A 13401-nucleotide genomic window follows, 5' to 3' on the forward strand; every position below is an offset into this window, starting at 1 on the left:
CTAGGGAGTTCCAGAAAAACATCTACTTCTGCTTCATTTATTATGCTAAAGCCTTCGATTATGTGGATCACAACAACTTGTGGCAAGTTCTTAAAGAGATGAGAGTACCAGACCATTTTATTTGCCTCTTGAGAAACCTATATGCTGGTCAAGAAGCAACAGTGAGAACTGGGCACGGAACCACTGATTGGTTCAAAATTGAGGAAGGAGTTCGGCAAGGCTGTATACTGTCACCCTGCCTGTTCAACTTATATGCAGAGTACATCATGAGAAAGGTGGGCCTAGATGAATCACCAGTTGGAATTAAGATTGCTGGGAGAAATATCAACAACCTCAGATATGCAGATGATACCACTCTCATGGCAGAAAGTGAAGAGGAACTAAAGAGCCTCTTGATGCAGGTGAAGGAGGGGAGCGCAAAAGTTAGCTTGAAACTCAACATTAAGTAAACTAAGATGGCATCTGGTCCTCTCAGTTCCTGGCAAATAGATGGGGAAGAAATGGAGGTAGTGACAGATTTTATTTTCCTGGGCTTCAAGATCACTGCAGATGGGGACTGCAGCCAAGAAATTAAAAGATGCTTGTTCCTGGGAAGGAAAGCTATGGCAAATCTAGATAGCATACTAAAAAGCGGAGACATCACCCTGCCAACAAAAGTGCGTATAGTCAAGGCTATGGTTTTCCCAGTTGCAATGTATGGCTGTGAAATTTGGACCATAAGGAAGGCTGAGCACTGAAGAATTGAGGTCTTTGAATTGTGGTGCTGGAGGAGACTTCTGCGAGTCCCTTGGACCGCAAGGCGATCAGACCGGTCAGTCCTGGAGGAGATGAACCCTGACTGCTCTTTAGAAGGCCAGATCCTGAAGATAAAACTCAAATACTTTGGCCACCTAATGAGAAGGAAGGACTCCCTGGAGAAGAGTCTAATGCTGGGAACAATAGATGTCAAAAGAAGACGGGACGGTAGAGGATGAGGTGGCTAGATGGAGTCACTGAAGCAGTTGGTGTGAGCTAGAGTGAACTCCAGGGGATGATGGAGGACAGGAAGGCCTGGAGAAAAGTTGTCCATGGGTTCGCAATGGGTCAGACACGACTTCGTGACTAACAACAACAACAAAATAAAATCCAGATTCACCTTGGATAAAAGAGTCTTTATTCCATACAGCTACAAGGTATTCACAAACTCCGAAACACACACTCCAGGTAGGAAGTTGACGTCTCACTCTGACCCTAGTCACCCCAGGCTTGGATGTGGGCACACCACCACCCCTCCTATCGAGTCTCCTATTAGCTCAACAGGCTCATGCATCTAAGTCTCCTGAGAATCCCTCTCCAGCCTGTTCACCATCTGCTTTTTTCCCACAAGGAGGAATGGGAGAGGGCTCTGTGTTTGTCCTTGAAGTGCTTTGATCCAGTGCTATCTCAGGCTGGCTCACTGGGCATCTGGAGCCTCACTAATCTCAACAACTCCAATATCAGATTGAGAACTCTGAGCCACGACTGGGACAACTATCAATTCTACCTCCTCTGAGCCTAAGCCATCATTCCCACCAGAGACCTCGATCTCTCATGCATGCTTGGGAAATCTCATCTGAGTGTGCACACACGACAGCATGTGATGTGCTGTCATTACTTGGACAAAGAAATGTTGTGCAGATACAGCTCTACAAGTACCTTAAAGGTTGTCACAAAGAAGAAGGAAAACACCTTTTCTCATTCATTCCAACCTGCAGGACATGGATCAATGAACTTAACACCAGGTGCAGGCTAGGCACAAGGAAGAATTTCCTGACTGTGAGAGCAATAAAGCAGTGCAGCCAGCTGCCAAGAGAGGTTGTGTGCTCTTCCACACTAGAGACATTCAAGAAGCAACTGGACAGTTATCTGATCAGGATTGTGTGACTGGCATCCTACACTAGCAAGGGGTTGGACTCAATGGCCTTCCTGGCCCATTCTGACCTGACTGTTATATGAATCTGTGAAGCAGGTTCTATCATAAGCAGGTGGCTGCACCTCTTACATGTTAGTTGTAACCTGGACCATCTTACAGGGATAAAAATTAAAATTCCAGATAAATAAGAGCTGGACAAAGTAATTGAGAGCAGATGCCAACCTATTATGTGCAGATTACCCTGATCTGGCAAGAAGAAGAAGAGGTGCTTCAACCCGCAGGGGAAAAAGCCCTGAGGACAGTAGTGGGCAGAAGGCAGAAGACATGCAGACAATATCACTGCTGGCGGTTACACAGCCTGGAAGACTGAAGGAAATTGGCTCAGGTATGGCTTTATGAAACTTCTAATCTTCTTGTACCAGCTTGGCTGTACTGTACAGTTGCAAAAATGATTAATGGAAACATGGAGCATGGCCAAGAAAGAACATTGCAGGCTACATCTCCTCCATTCTGATTTAATTCATAACACAAAGCACATTAGTGTGTTCAGCATGCCCAGAACCTTGGATAAAATGAAATTATTCCAAAGCAGTTTTTCAAAATTGGCAAAGTATGCTGATTTTTAAAAATTATTTTAAGGCTCTCAGATCTTTTGGTGCAAAGAGATATTGGTGGTGGCACTCTCTCTGTGACATAGGGTGCAGTGTGCTTTTGTCTAAAGGCATACCAGGACATGTTTTCTTCAGAGTTACTGTTCTGAAAACAAATGGTTGAGTTTCTGGCTCCTCACTCCTAGCTGTGCAAATCGGAGGAGGCTGCCCAGCTGGTCTAGGAGCACTGGGATACAAGCAGCCAAGCTCCCAGAGAGCAAGCAATCAGAGTGAGTGAACAGGGACCACAAACAAGAGTTTGGCAGGGGAGGTCAAGTGGGAGGTTCCTGGCTTTCCTTTTCCCTTTTCCCTCTTACTCTGCCCTGCTTTTGTTTTGTTCTTTGTCCATCCCCCACCCCCACACACTTTTAAGACATTCCCATTTACTGGGGGAACTATGTTGTCAACTTTCAGGTAAACCAAGAGAAGACACTGCTTATTACAAGAGGCCCAGCCAGGAAGAGTCAAAAAGGTAGCAGAAAGAATAGACCAAGAAGATTACCCTGTGGTGGTCACCTGCAATTTCTGTGCTACATTTGTTTTCTTGCCTGAGGTCAACAAGTGCAAGCTAGTAGCCCGGTTATAAGAAAAGGTGAGCGTAGTAGAGCAGTGAGTGTCCTCCTTCAAGGTAATTGAAAAGTTGAAGAGCTTTTAGACAGATCAGTGGAACTGCCTCTAAGAATAGTAAATAAGCTAGAAATGAAATAGCAAGCTGAGGCGGGAAAGAAGAATCCCAAGGGAAGGGAAAATAAGGGAAAAACTCTTGGAAAAGGGGAACAGTTAGATGCCAAAGAACTAGAAGAACAAGGGGACACTCTGCACCAGTGGAAGAAGTGCAACTATGGACCACTTTCAGTTACTTGAGGATGCAACTGCAGGGCAGCCTCCAGTGGAAGAACTTGAAATCATCCCTTGCAATGCTATACAAGAGGCTAAAGGTCAACCAAGTAGTGGCAATGATAACAAGGCTTGCCAGAATGAGAAGAGAAGAATGTTAGTTGTGAAAGACTTCCTGCTGCATGGAATGGAAACACATGTATCTCAGGAAGACCAGAGGATTCATCAGGTATGTTGTTTCCCTGTTAATTCCCTGTTGATTCCTTGTTAATCCAGGGAATTCCCTGTTAATTCCCTGGATTAAAGATATAATGGAAAGATTGCCAAGGCTCATACAGCCCACTGACATGTATCCCTTCCTTTTTATATGTGTGGGAAGAAATGATCAGACTTTGGAGTTTTCAGAAGGAAAGTCAAAAGCTTTCCTTTTTTCTATTCAGTCTTCTTTATTCCTTCCAGTTATTGGAAGAGGAATGCACAAGAAAAGAAACATCTCCTACTGACTATGAAGGTGGAATTCATGTGAGAGATTTGGATTCTGGGACCACAGGCTGCACTTCCTGAAAAATGGACTTCTGGCAAGGGATGAGCTGCATCTTACAAACACTGGAAAGATGTTTGGTTACAGCATGAAGACGTTTTTCAGGAGGCATTTAAACTGAATCCTACAAGGGAAGGAGAAATTCACCTGACATGTGGGTGCAACAACAGACAAAGGTTTATGCACTACAAGAGAGAGACTGGCTCTAACAGTGAGCAATAATGGTCTTCCAAATAAATGAATAAGTGCAACTCCATCCAGCACAGGTTGAAGGCCCATCCTTTGGGCAGATGGACCATCCACCAACAGCACCTCCCTCTTATCTGGATTGGACTTTAATCTGTTGTCCCACATCCAATCCATTATTGAGCTCAGGCAGCAATTCAGAATGGAAACTACCTCACCTGGGTTAGATGAAAAGGAGATGTAAAGCTGGGTGTCATCAGTATACTGATGACACATCGGCCCTCACTGTTGGATGACCTGTCTCAGCGGTTTCATGTATATGTTGAATAGAATGGGGAGCAGTATAAAGCACTGAGAAACTTCATGGTGCACTTGCCATGGGGCAGAGCAACTGTTCCCCAGCAACACCATCAGGCCATGGTCAGCCAGGTAGGAGTGGAACCACTGCAGAACTGTGTCCCCAGCTCCCAATCCAGCCAGCCTGTTGAGAAGGACACCGTGGTCTGATATGTCAAAAGCTGCTGGAAGGTCCAGGAGAACCAACAGGTTCACACTCCCCCTGTTCCTTTCCCAGCAGAGGTCATATCACAGTGTGACCAAAGCAGTATCCATTCCAAATCCCACATTGAAATCCAACTGAAATGAATATAGATAACCCATTTCATTCAAGAGTGGCTGGAGGGGCTTGGTTACCATCCTTTCAAGCATCTTACACCAAAATGGGATGTTGCTACCAGCCTATAATTGGCAATGACCCCTGAGTTCAGGTTTGGCTTTTTTTAGGGGTGGATTTATCACAGTGTCTTTCAAAGAGGCTGGAACTACTCCTCTCTCAATGAGGCATCGACAGCCTCCTGGACCCAGGTGAGAGGCCTTTGGCCAGATGAATGAGCCAAGATGGGCAGGGATAAAGTGAACAAGTGGTGGCATGAACAGCACCAAGCACCTTGTCCACATCATCAGGCTGCAATAATTGAAATTCATCCATCAGATTTGGACAAGGTGGTCTCAATGGAACTAAATCAACTGTGGAGTCCAAATCATGGGGTATCTGAATGATTTTGTCTTCAAAGCAGTGAGCAAATTCATCACAGTGAGGGTTTGGTGGTTTCACCAGGTGTTCTAGTATGCTGAACCACTTGAAAAAGTGCAGCTGGACAACCCTGTGAAGATGCAATAGACAAGGCAAAATATTGAGATTTTGCCACTTTAATTGCCATGAAATAGGCCCTATAATGGGCTTTAAGCTGTGATGTTAGATTTGTCTTGAGATCTTCTCCACCTATGCTCTAGCCATCTCCTCTCTCACTTCATCACCTGAACCCCTGTACCATGGAGGTGGTTGTGTTCTGCAGGGGCAGAGAGAGTGCTTAGGTGTGATCATGTCAGCTATCCAAGCAATATCCACACTCCACAGAGAGACTCGGGTTTTGAAAGGAGCACCAGCCATGTCAGCCAGAGACTCCTCCAGAGACCTCTGGAAACCCTCTGGATCCATCATCCTAAACCTCACCAGAAAGTGGTGAGACCATACGTACATTTTCATATACAAAAATCATAGAAACGTAGAGTTGGCCTGGACCAAGAAGGCCATTAAGTCCAACCCTCTGCTGTTGCAGGCCACCAATTTATACCATCCCACTCAGAAGTGAATGCTTGTACTTGGAGAAAATCCACAAAAAATGCAGGCTTGTTCTTGAGATTGTGCAAAATTTTGGTGCAGACTGCAACACATCGAGTTGAACATAGAAATGGGACAGAATGAACTTTATGTTAGAAAAAGGGGAACCTAAGTGAAATCACTTAGGTGAAATCACTTAGGTTCCCCTAAGTGCAGATTGAAGATGAGGCCATAAGGGTAGCCTCATCTGCAATCTGATCAAATACTGCAAAGTCTCCTGCTTCACTTTGGGGGAAATTCTGGTCACAAAACAGAGCCAGTATGATATAGAGGTTGGAGTACCAGATTGGGTCTTGGGAAGAAAATGGGGGAGAGGACCTCTGGAGGATAATAGCTCTTACATTAGTGGGGCAGGGTATCTGCTCCCGGTTGTAGTCTGAGCTTTTTAAAAGTGATATATGGTGCTTTATCTAATATGAGAGTAGAGTTGAACACAAGGGTTCAGACTAAAAGTTCAAACTAAAAGCTGGTGTGGCTACATGGCTCCACTGACATGGAATCAGTTCAACCTCCACTGGAGAGGACCATGAGCTCCCAAGATGAACAATGAACTATACAGTACATGCAGAAAATAAACAAACAGATAGATAAAATAGACCATGCATTTACAGGCAAATTATTGTGCCTCTAGAAGTCTTGGTTCCAGTTCTGGTAAGGCCAGCAGATTTTATCCCCTGCCTCAGCCTTAGTATTATGCACAATAGAACCAATATGTAGACATGCTTTTAAGATCATTTAAATGGGAAAAATGTTTGCAGATTAGTATCTGTTCATTGTTTTGGTGAGATTGGTGCACACTTGCACAAGTGGAACGAAGTGCTCACACATTACTAAAAATAAACTAATTCTTTCAATGTGTAGATGAAAGAAAGGTAGCCAAAAATCTATAAAACAGATGGAATACAATTCTAGCTGTTTCCTTTTGGTGAAATTGAAATAACCAACAGAAATCCAAGCAGTTGAGCTTAGCTCTGATAGCTATATCTGGTGTAGCAATGAACTGCCCAGTTTTGTCTTTGCAGTAGAAGTGGGGATTGTGGGATTGAAAGGCATAATGTGATACACAGCTATGTTTTGCAGGCACAGATCTAATTCCAGCTGATGTGGAAAAACAATCCTTTAGCAATACTGAAGAATCCTAATATGAAAAGTGTCTGGAACTAAAAAAGAAGAATAAAAATAGCAAAGAAATGTGAAAGAAACTGCTCAGTTGTTCAGGTCAAATATGAGAGTCCCTTTCTGAACCATTTTGAATCTGCTACATTTTCTGTGAATCCACTCAGGAGGAATGTGCATGAATTCTACTGTCTTTCTCTGTATTTGTGTAACATTTTAGACTCTTCCTGCCCTGTAACTGTGTAATTCATGTTCAGGCCTTCTGCACTTATCTGCAATGCAGAAAAGAATATACCGCACTGCAGCCTCAGGCATCTACCTCTGACTTCAGGAAACTTTGCTTAAATAAATAGTCAAGATCTGGTTTGTGATGTAGCTGGCAACAGCTCTGGCCTAACCCAGACACCCTCTTCCCACTGAAGTTGTAATTTTACAATGGTAAAACTCAGATAATGGCATGAAGAACAGTTCCCAGGAGATCTGAATTTTGGAATGCTGGAATGTTGAGTGTTCACTGGCTGGCTATTCCTTCCAGCTATTGATAGCTGTCCCTCAATTACTTAAGCTGTCCTTGAAGTAAATGTAATAGGAAGACAAACTTGACTCTGAAAATAAGCCTGTATACTGTTTTATTTATGCTAAAAAAATCCATTATCACCTAGAAGGCATCTAAGATTGCTGTGCAATAAGCATGCACAGGACTTTTAATTTTTTTCCTGATTTAAATGAAACAGCTCCAATATGATTAAAATACCAGAAAGTAGTAGAATTCTTTGGTATGGTTAACAGTTGTCATCAGGGGATGGACAGACTGTTGTAGAAACTGTCAAAAAAGGCCGTTTCTGTATAACTGCAGGGTCCGGACTCTGAGAAGGATCTTATACTTCTAAAACTTGTTTCTCTACTCCCACTCTCCTTCCCCTTCTCTCTTTCTCTTTCTCTGAATCTGCCAACTGTGGCATTTCTCATCAATGCATACGGTAGTAGGAAAAATTGCAGATGACAGAATTTTCCTCTTTTTTTTTTTTTTTGGCAACACTTAAAGGTACAGGACCTGGTAACTTTCTGTGCAAACTGCTTTGATTCACTGTTATGTGCAAATCTTATCTGCAATCTATTCTGGGGGATTTCCATGCTAATTTGAGCTGCCCTACAGCTATCCCAAAAAATGGAATAATTATGCACAAACCGATGTGTGGGAAGGAATATGATTTCTAACTAGGAAGACAGAAAACTTAATTAATGGAAAGACTAGGCATTTGCTCTAAGTGTTACTGAAATCATATCTATGATTATACTTCTGTCTCTCTTCCGGTGTCACAAACCAAGGAATATCATACCCTAAAATGCACACCAGGCCTGAATGACACACCCATACTTGTTAACTCCTTGGATCCAGAATCAACACCTGGGGTCGTAGGGCAGTTGCTGTTACCCCAGTAAGGTTCTCCAAAGTTTAGACCAGCCCTAGATCCTCCACATTAGAGAACTGGAATCTGTGTGCCTCCATTTATGTTCATGTAGTGCCCCAGAGTGCTGGTCTGGAACCACATAGGAAATTAAAATGGTGGATCCTACCAATCTTTGCAGCTTACCAAAGGTGTTGTTTCTGCCACCACCACCAAGTAAAATAGAGAAGGAGGCACCAGAGGTCATTTTGCCCAGGCCATCCCTCAACTTGGAGTGATTCTTGTCTTCTGTCCTTTGCAAAAAGGGATACCATGAGGCACAGATTATCTCTCCCTTCCATCTTGTTCCAGGGCCATTAGGATGGCCATGCATGGCCACTACTGAACAGATTCAGTAGTGGGATAACGAGACGTGAAGGATTCCTGCACCTTTCTTAGGTGTGTAGAAGAGGCCATTTCAGCTAGAACTGTGTGAAAATGACCTTGCAAACTCCTCCACACCATTTGTGAGCAGAGACATTGGGGAAATAGTTATGCCAAACTTCTCCAGAGAGAAGAGAAGTCCTTACTACAGGCAGCTGCTGTAGCACAGCTTCCTCCTCTCCGTCTCCCCATCTCCCCATCTCCCCGTCTCTCCCTCTCCCTCTCCAGGGGTTCAAGTATTTTGTGCTGCTGCTGCAACGGATAACAGTATCAACCACGTTGGCAGCCTAGTGTCCATTTGGCGCTGTCCATCATGGAGGAGAGGGCTGCAGCACTGTGCTTCGCTCTAGGGTAGAGGTGGAGTGAACTGCCATGCCAAATTCTGGCTGCAATTTCCCCAATGAAAGAGGTGTCTATTTTCTTTCCACAGTTCCAAATCACCAAAAATTTATTTTCAATTTCTTTTGGTGGTGTTTTTGAACTTATAACTGCAACATGGTCTGTGCTATTACACATCACATCTGCCCCTTGCGCTGCAGCTCCCAGGCTGCCTCCACTTCCTGATCAGAAGAAGTCAATGGGAGGAATCACCTTAACACGGAACTATTCCAGAGTTGCCTCATGAGCTCTCCCCACACGTTTGAAGAATGGGAAGATGAAGAGACAGTTGCATGCAAGGCAGGTGACTGTGCAATGAAAACAGGGTGTGCGTGCATGTCCCCCGGCCACCTCAAAAGTAGGATAAATTCAAGGACCCTGAAGCCAACCTGAGATAACATCTCTAAAATTTCTTCTATGATTTTTTTTTTCAAAAGAACTTGTTCTTCTATCAAGTGGAATGAGACTATTTGAAAAAAATGTGGAAGAAATGTTTGGCACAGTATCAGTTTCAACAGCTCCAGCTACCAACATGCCCTTTTCTATGAAACGTTGAAGGACAGAGGTGCTCTCTTTTCTTCACCTGGCCACTAGAAGACCTTTAACAATTCTGATTACATGGTTAGTTGTTAAAGGGTAATTTACATTCACGGATCCATTGGTTTGGGGAACACCCTGTTGATGGTGCTGAAAAACCAAGTTGCTAGCCTTTCTGTACAGCCTGCTTGTTCTCTCCAATAGACTTCTAGGCACTGGCTAAATGATCACGTGGGATTCTACTTCTAAGGCTGTTCTTATTCAGGATGTTGCATGTTCGGTCTCCTATAACCTTTCCTCCACCCTGCCGTGCCTTTGATTCATTCTGGGGTTTATCCCAGATAGTACCATACTCTTCGTAAGCTAGCACTATTACTGTGAAATTGATGGAACTCTCTCTTTCTCTGGTCAGATCTATTTGCTAAAATCAAGAAGGTTCCTACCCTATGGAATGACTCTCAGAGAAAGAGATGGCTGTTTCTATCAATGGATAATCCTCTGTGGCATTTACTTGAAATTATTTCATGGCATTTGTTGTTGCTATTTGAAACCATATTTTATTTTAACTGTTTTATTTTCAAATTGTTTAAATTCAAAGGTGTTTTTAAACATTTGTTTGATACAGAAATTCTATGTGTCCGATAGATATCATAAGCCAACTTGGGCTGAAAGGTGACTAAGAAATGTATTAAATTAAAATTGGGGAAAAGGCCTAGCATAGAAAGAGAAAATCTAGTAATTTTGTTCTTCTGGATCCAGAGTACCTGCTACTCAGTTATGGCCACCGCTCCCATTTTAGTATCATCTGCTAATCGATCAGCAGGCTGGTCACCCCTCTTCCAGGTCATTGATGAAAAGATTGAACAGGATTTGTCACAGGACTGAGCCCTGGGGGACCCCGCTCATCACTGTCCCGCATACTGATGATTCCCCACTAGCCTTCTCTTTAGCAACAGTTTGATCTGCATACATCCATCAGCAATTGTATTTATCTCCATGCTGTTAAGAACTTCTCCTGCTAATTCTTGAAAAATCAATTTGATCTTAAAGCAATAAGAACAGGTCATATTGAGGTTGTTATGGATGATGGTGGTAGTGGTAGTGAAAAACTGAAAATTGTAAAATATAGCAATATAATAAAATACAATTTAAACTTTAAAAGCTTTTTCTTTTTTACAGCTGAATAAAATTTAAGCAAAAACCAGAGTAAAACCCATCAGAACTGTAAACACCTAAAAATATAACACATTTCCCCCCTTAAATCTGGAAGACTAAAAGGCCTAGGAGAATAGAAAGTTCTTCAAATGACACTGAAAAGAACTTCATGTGGGTGTCAGGTGAGCATCTCCAGGAACAGCATTCCAGAACTAGTGTCATTACTGAAAGACCCTCTTCTTAGCAGCTGCCTGCCTCACTTGCATGAGTCATCTCTACATTCCATTCAGTGACCAGGATTTCAATGGAAATATTAGCTATAGCAATAGGAAAATCTCCCGGATCCTGCTGGAATCTGTTAGTCTCCATGGTTGACCAATTTAATAAGCCCCTCACCTTTCCACTGAGAGACTACACTCCAATTTAGCCAGAACAGGTGTCAGTCGTTAGTCAGTCATCACTTTTATTTCGGGTGTCCTGGAGGGCAATTCTGATAGTCCTCATCTTGTTAACACAAAAGGGAGGATGATGTCTCCCAAAGGCCTTGGGTACCAGATTCCCATTAGGCACCTGTTATTTCTTGGACTTTGTTAGTTCCTAGATTGACTCTTACCCAGCCTTCTGGAACCTAGAAAACTGCTCCACGTTACAGATAGTGAAATTACCAGTTGACTTTTAGAATTATTACTTTCATTATCTGTTCCATTATGGACATGGGAATCATCCTTCAGATCCAAACTATATATCCTTAATATGCAGCACACACTTAGGGTGTTTTGTTTTGTTTCAGTCTCAAAAGTAAGTGTAGAGGATATGAGATAGATTGGAACCCTAGTGTAGAATAGGCAGAGCTTTAACCCTACATTCATCATTGTGGCCCTGGTCCAGATTGTATGAACAAAATTTGCATAGGAGTAATAGCTTCTGCATAAGCAAATTTATATGGTGCCTGAGAAAAGAGAGTTTCCTTAGTACAATCTAATTTGGTACAAGTTTTCTGAGATGTAAGTCCCACCTAGAGTGATTGTCACAGAACTATGCACAGAATTACTGCTTTTAACTATATAGGGGAAATTGTAAGAAAAACAAAAGAGAAATGAAATTTTCAGAAGGCAGATCTTTATTGCATTCTTAACCAGGGTCCAGCTTTCTCCCTTATCTGCCTGGAATCATGTGGTTAATGATAGAGGTAAAGTATACTAACCATTCCCTCCTTCTTGGGAATCTTGGCAATTATATTTTATGTCAATGATGACAAAAGAGTTGTCAACACCCTCACTGAATTTCCAGGATTTCTTGCAGATGTTTATGATGGACTAGTATATCAGTGGATGGAGTTTTGCACTGTAGATATGTCTGCAGAGATAGTTCCAACCATAAGAAATTAAGAGCGAGAGCTTCAGCAACAGCAAAGTGATTTATACTTTACATCAGGCAGGAAATACAAGACAGACAGAGACTGTAGCAGACAAAACTGTATTTGGTAGGTGAAGTTTCCAGATGATCATCCTTGGATAACTAGCTTTCAGCTTTCAGTTTGAGTTGGATTATCTGTGGCTTAAAACAAACATAAAAGAACACACAAAGCTGCTACCAATCTGTTTCTCTCTTGTCTCCTTTCTTTGTAATGTCAAGATAAACAGAATGTGTATTTCTTCATCACACAGCATAACGAAGCTACAATCTCTAGCTAGCCAGTAGTAGGTTGTAATACAGCTGCAAATAAGGCAAAATGGCTGTCAAATGAACTGACAGCAACAAACCAGCCTCGGGCTAGACAACAGGAAGTTTCCTAACTGTCAGAGCAATATGGCAGTAGAACTGGTTGTGGGATCTCCCACACTAAAGACATTAAAAATGACAAAAACAAAAAACTGGACAGTCACCTGAATAGGATGGTGTAAATTGGTGTCCTGAAAAAACAGGAGGTTGGACCCAAAGGCCTTCTTAGCCAACTCTGCTATTCTATGATTCTATGAAATGTCAAAATATATTGAGGATCCCTAGACAAGGTTTTGAATGAACTGCAGTCTCTTTGTTCTTCCTTTTCTTTGTTAGAATGAAACAGTTAAATAATATACATTCAGTGAGGTGTTGAGCTGCATGCTACAGGAATAGGGGTCCACTTCTGTATAATCAAAAAAGGACAAAAGAGGATGGAGATTTGCATAATATACTCTTTTTGTATAGATGCAAATTTAAAAAGAATTACTATAGATCAAATGGAAATACATAAATACTTAAAAAGTCAGGAATATTGTCATCAGGTGATCTGCATGTCTGATAAACTTGCTCTTCAGCTGCTAATGGTTGATGAATAGTTGATGAGCATCTTCAAGGCCCCATTTTATGGCTCTTGGTGTTAAATCTAGTATTATACAAACAGTTCTATTTGATGTTTTTTCTTTCTCTCCTCATACCTAGATATGTATAAGCAATTTGTTTCATTTCATTTTTGATCAGGATTTTTCCAGTTCACACTTTCTGAACAAAATATAGACTTAAATGAAATCTGCTGTCAAAGTTTATATGTTTCCAAGACTAACTCCCCCCAGCTAGGGTGCCAGACCAGCCCACTCTTTCACAAGTAAATAGAG

Source organism: Varanus komodoensis, unplaced genomic scaffold (genome assembly GCF_004798865.1).
Source record: "Varanus komodoensis strain SLA01 unplaced genomic scaffold, ASM479886v1 scaffold2, whole genome shotgun sequence".
NCBI classification, from domain to species: domain Eukaryota; kingdom Metazoa; phylum Chordata; class Lepidosauria; order Squamata; family Varanidae; genus Varanus; species Varanus komodoensis.